General features: G+C 37.0%; 1 pseudogene; it reads left to right on the top strand.

Annotated features, from left to right (window-relative positions):
* The first annotated feature begins 2,829 nt into the window (after nt 1-2,829).
* Nucleotides 2,830-4,096, top strand: LOC149776184 (uncharacterized; annotated as a pseudogene).
* Nucleotides 4,097-5,827: the final 1,731 nt, after the last annotated feature.

The raw sequence follows: 5,827 nt of genomic DNA, 5'->3' as shown, positions 1-5,827 counted from the left end.
AGACATAATAATAATAATAATAATAATAATGAGGACTTTGTATAGCGCCTAATCTTTAGAAGCTCTAAGCGCTTTACATTAGACAACACATATAAGATAAAAAAATATAATAATATTATTACAAAAACAAACACCATGAAATTAGAAAAACATTAAAAAATAAAAAACTTGCTGAGAATATTTCAGGTAGGAAACATTATTAGGTCTTTAAGTCTGTTCTTGCAGTCGAAATAAGTGGGTTTTGAGAGCACACTTTAATGTGATCACTGTGCCTTTGTGTCTAAGTTCAGAGGGCAATTCATTCCACGTTGCTGGGCTCTGGTATGCAAAAGAACGCTGTCCACATGACGTTATTTTCATAGTGGGAATAATGAGCATACGATTGTCAGAAGAGGAGCGTAAGTATCTTGCTGGTGTGTACACATGGGTGAGGTCGGATAGGTATGTCCGACAGTGAAACGTAGCACAGAGAACAAATTTTCTGTTTGATTCTGGATCGAATGGGTAGCCAGTGTAGGGTACAGAGCAGCGGGGAGGTGTGCTCTGATGGTGGTACTCTAAGTATGATCCGAGCACATGGAATCAGGTCACAATTAGTACTTCCAGTTAAGACTTCATGTATAAAGTTGAAATAGGTGTGGCATGCAAATATAAAAGTTTCACTAAAATTGGCATTACAAATGGGGTCTGTCAGGAATCGGGTCACAATTAGTACTTCCAGTTCTGTACCCACGAATTAAGTTCTAGTCTATTATTAGAACATGTTTTCCTCTCTCATTTTGGTGGTACTGAAGGGTTATATTTATGCATTTTTGATACGTATTTAAAGGTGATTGTTTATTCTTGAGAATATGAGCTCGGGGTGTGGTGTTCCATGTGTATTTCGGTGAAAGTGCACAGTGAGTAATAAGGCCTTGGTGATGATCCGGTAGTGAAATCTGTGTTCTGTTCACATGCTGCTCTGTTGACAGTCCAGCCTCTTAAAACAAAACAAGTCAACCTTTGACAAGAACTTCATCGTGATGTCATCTTTAAAGGTAGTTTATACTAACATATGATTTGTATTGATTGTCACACAGTGGAAAGGTCAGTATTGAGAAACAAATGTAGAGAACATATAATAAAATTAATTGTGTTCTATGTCCACATGTTGATTTTGTTTTAGTGCTATGCCTTACTACCCAAACAACGGCCTTGCATAGAGTTGTTCAGCCAGCTATAAATATCGTATGATGTCATTTGCCAGCTAGACATTGCGCCGTCCGCCATATTGTTTTTGGACAAACATAGAATCAGCCCTGAGTGGACCTTCTTTTCGTCGTACTCTCAGCGATAACATTTGTTTTTATGCTTAAATAACGGTTGTAAAACACTGTTGTTATGGTATTTTCCGTAGTGACTCTATATATGTCAACAAAGATTACATGAAGAGAGTTACTTTCATTTCATCCCCAATCCAAAAACAAAGATCTTGACAGGTGTCGTTGATGGGTTAGAGCTTGTGAAAGGGAAAACTTTGATGTTGAAAAAGTCACAAAGGACACTTTTATTTGTACTCTTCACTTCGTTGGTGGGAATGGACCCAACGAGCAGCATCCCGACCCTATGCCTGCGACTTTAACTCCTATACAGATAAGTGTTTATTTATGTATACATGTAGGTAACACATACCAAGGCTAATGCACATACAGTTTCCTTAGAAACAGGCAGTAAATAACCTTGTCATATTGAAACTCTGCATGTGAATGTGTTATTAAGACGTTTATCTTGTGATAAAATTATCCTGCAATGTGGGTGGGTGTATCCTAGTGTGTATACTATTTACATCATACGTTTCACTGTGTTTAATTGGCATGTACGAACGCTTCGGTGGCCGGTGGACTCGGATGCGGGAGGTCGAGGGTTCGATCCCTGGCCGAGTCATACCAAAGACTTACAAAAATGGTACTAACAGATGCCTCGCTTGGCGCTCAGAATTAAGAGGTTAGTGTTAGGACTGGTGGACCTGGTGTCAGGATAATGTGACTGGGTGGGACATCAAGCTACATGTCTGCGGCGTGATGCCCCAGTGCTAGCCCTCACTATAAAATGCCACACTGCAGACATCGTAGCGATATGACTGAAATGTTTTTAAAGCTACGTTAAAAATCTAAATCACACACACACACACACACACACAATTGGCATGTACATAATTAGATTCCGTATAGACTTAGTTAATATAAGAAAATTGCGATACCCGACTAAGTTTCCATTTGTCCATTCATTTTTCTTATCATCAGTTTTTATGACTCCACCTTAATACCTTCATGGAATTCACAAAACTTTGTAGTTATTATGATTATGTAATAACCTTGTGCAGATGGAGTATCACGTACATTATTGGATCCCACACTGATTTGTGAGTGTGTGTGTGTGTGTGTGTCTGTGTGTGTGTGTACTTGAGAGTAAGGTTTAGTATACAAAACCTTACCCTCAGCATGTACTACCCACCCTCTCCCATTTCTGATCCCATTCCTTCTTTTACTGATTTGTTTTGCTTTACAGATTCAAGTTTTCTGGAACAAGAGAAAACCACCCAAAGAGTGAGACATAAATAGTTCAACTAAGAAGCAACTGAAATTGGACACACATGATTGTAGCACGCAGCTGCTTGATTTGGATTGTAGCCCAAAGATGTCTCTTGCAGATGTGGACTGTCCACTGTGGTTGTGAGTGAAATGCCATGCACACAAGATGTTGGATGACGGACAATAATATACAAGGATACGCATGCTGTTAGTTTAAGAGTAGAGAACAAGTTGTTACAAACTGAGAACAGGCTGCTGAAATTGGAGCTTCATTTGCTACAACAAAGTGTATCACATAGAGAAAAAGAAATACCCGAAAAAAATACAGCAGCATATTTGCCATACCCACTTAGACATATCAGAAGTTGAAGATGATGATCATAAATGTAAATTTTATACAGGCTTGTCATGTGTCCAGTTCGTGACATTGTGTAGCTTTATAAGCCCTGCTGTCGAACATTTGAAATATTGGTACAGCAAAGGCAGCAAATCTAATATCATTTCTGGTGTAAATTGTCGTCTATCACCCAAAAATGCCTTACTAATAACATGATGCGTCCTAAACTTGGACTTGTTAACCTAGCCTAGCTACTGTTAAATATTATAACAACATGGGTCCAGTTTTTGTACACCCATTTTTTACCCTTGAAGGATTTCATGTTTGCAAAGAGATGCCGTGTGAAGGAAACAATGTCCAGATCCTTTAAAAAATACAAGAATATAAGATGTATAATTGATTGCATAAACTCTTATGTTCAGCGATCAAGAAATTTTCAAAGACAAGGAAACCTCTATTCCAGCTATAAAGCCCATTCAATTTACAAATTACTCATAGCTGTTGCCCACAATGGTGCAATAATTTATGTAAGCAGTGTTTTTGAAGGATCTATTTCTGACAAGAAAATTGTACTTAAATCTGGATTCTTAAAATATTTGAAACCTGGAGATGTTGTGATGGCAGATAAGGGCTTTAATATCAAGAACATTTTTAAAGAGATTCAAGCTGAACTTATCATTCGTCCCTTTCTAAGGGACATGAAGGTTTTCACTGCACAAGAGGAGGCACTAACCAAAGATGTGGCTAAACATCGAATTCATGTGGAACGGGCAATCGAAAGAGTGAAAAGCGTTCATTTATTACTCAAGACCATGCCACTGAGTCTGGAACCAATACTAACTCAAATTGTTTATGTCGTTTGTTGTTTTGTAAATTTCCAGGAACCTCTTGTTAAATGATTACCTGCCAATGACCTTCCAATAATTTACAGGCAGCCATGAATGAGAAATTAAAATCTTTTTTGAAGTTGATTTTTGTACAATTTAATTTTATTGGTATATAAATCACAATAGAAAATAAATTGTCAGGTTCTAAAATACAATTGTCAATTATAAAGAGCATGCAACATTTTGGAACATGCAGCTTTTATGAAAACACACAATAATGATACTTTGATGGAAAACAAAAACATATTCTTAATCACATTTCAGCTTGTCACTGGCACACACTACCTCACTGTAAATATCATCTCGTACCTCATTAAACATTTTCTCGCAAATACATATTTTAAATTTGTATTAGTCGTCTTGTACGCTAATAAATTGATTGATCCATTATCTTTCTCTTGCTGTCAAGATTCTTCCTAATGAAATGCATTATCTGCATTTTTGATTATTTATCACAAACGTTTTTGGCATCAGCCTTCTTGGAATTCTCATTTCGAAGAATTCTGGACATAAATATTTGTGATGGAATGAAATTAGCTTTTCCGAAAGTGATCCCCAAAAATCTGTGTCAAATTGTATTCTTATTGTTTTCAAAATGTATATTAGACTATACCACAAAGTCGCACAATTTAAGTCCCATTATACCAAGTTGTGTTTGAATTTGAAAGTAATATGTGCTGATTCTTGGTTAATTGTTCATCAAACTTCCTAATATCTTTCCATTGAAAAATCTAGACATTTTATTTCAAGCAGGCCATACTTATTTTCTTGTCCAGGATCTAAACCAAATCCATCAGGACTACAAGCAGGTTCTGGGTACTTTGAATTGACCCATAATCCTGTTTTCACTGCAGAAAATCCTTCAGTTTCCATTCTAGATTTAGTTAAATAATCTTTGAATGCACTTTTGTGAATGCATGTTTTTCATTCTCTATTCCATATAACATTGCACACGACTTTAAAGCCTTCTCCCCCCAATTTTTTTAAAATTTAAAATAGAACAAGCAGACTGAGGGTTGCTTGCTGTTGACACAGTCTTACTCACTGAGGCTGTGACTCTAACGCGCCTCTCTAAATACCATTTGGCACTTTCCTGCTCCTTTACAATTTCCTGTGGGTAAGGGCTGCTTGGTAACAAAATGTTTTGGAGACGAGCACTCCTTTTTCACACAGAAGTGCTTTTGATTCTGCATCTAGTTCATAATATGCATATTGCCTATAAAGAACGGACTGCCACATATTTTCTGATGATGACTTAGAGTTACTTTCAATAGCATTCAGCAGATCTGTGACAGCTTTCAGATGAGTATGCTGACTGTATGCTGGTGTTGGATCATACCGTATGACATCACTGACTTTTCATTTCTTTATATTTTTATAATTCACATCTAATACACACTTTGGGTCCTTATATCTTTTACGTCCCTTATTCCATTCACAGTATTTTAATGTGCATGATTCAGCATCAGTTCCATTCTTTTCAATACAGTACAGCATTGCAAAAAGAAGCGCACAAACATGGCTACACCTGCCCATTGATTAACCACAACCTTGTCTCCAGCTAGGTCATTGCCTAGTAATAAATGATTGCCCTCAATGGGTAAAACAGAGAGCATTCCGACTGTCATGGGTCCTGAAACTAAGTCTGATGACAAATTTTACACAATGGAGAGGAACAAAGCCGCACTCTACTCCCTGAATAAGAACACTCTCATTAGAAGAAGACTTCTCAGAAAATGACAATAAAAGACTCTGAGAAGCTCCTGTGTCCCTTAAAATTTTAGGATAGGATTGGCCGAATCACACAAGAGTGATATAGAACCCTTCGATATGAATGGTTCATAATTCTCCATAATGAAATCAGACTGGGGTTTGTTAGACCCAACAAATGTATTGCTTTCAATACATGACTGTGACTTTGACCTCTTAGAAATAAGAGCATTTGGAATAGGTCTGTCTAGATTCTGATGCCTATTTTTCAATTCGTAGCAATAAAAAATCAGGTGTCCTTTTTTCTTGCAATAGGTACACGT

Source organism: Sinohyriopsis cumingii, chromosome 18, assembly GCF_028554795.1.
Source record: "Sinohyriopsis cumingii isolate HCF-2022 chromosome 18, ASM2855479v2, whole genome shotgun sequence".
NCBI classification, from domain to species: Eukaryota; Metazoa; Mollusca; class Bivalvia; order Unionida; family Unionidae; genus Sinohyriopsis; species Sinohyriopsis cumingii.
This window is presented reverse-complemented; position numbering and strand designations above follow the sequence as displayed.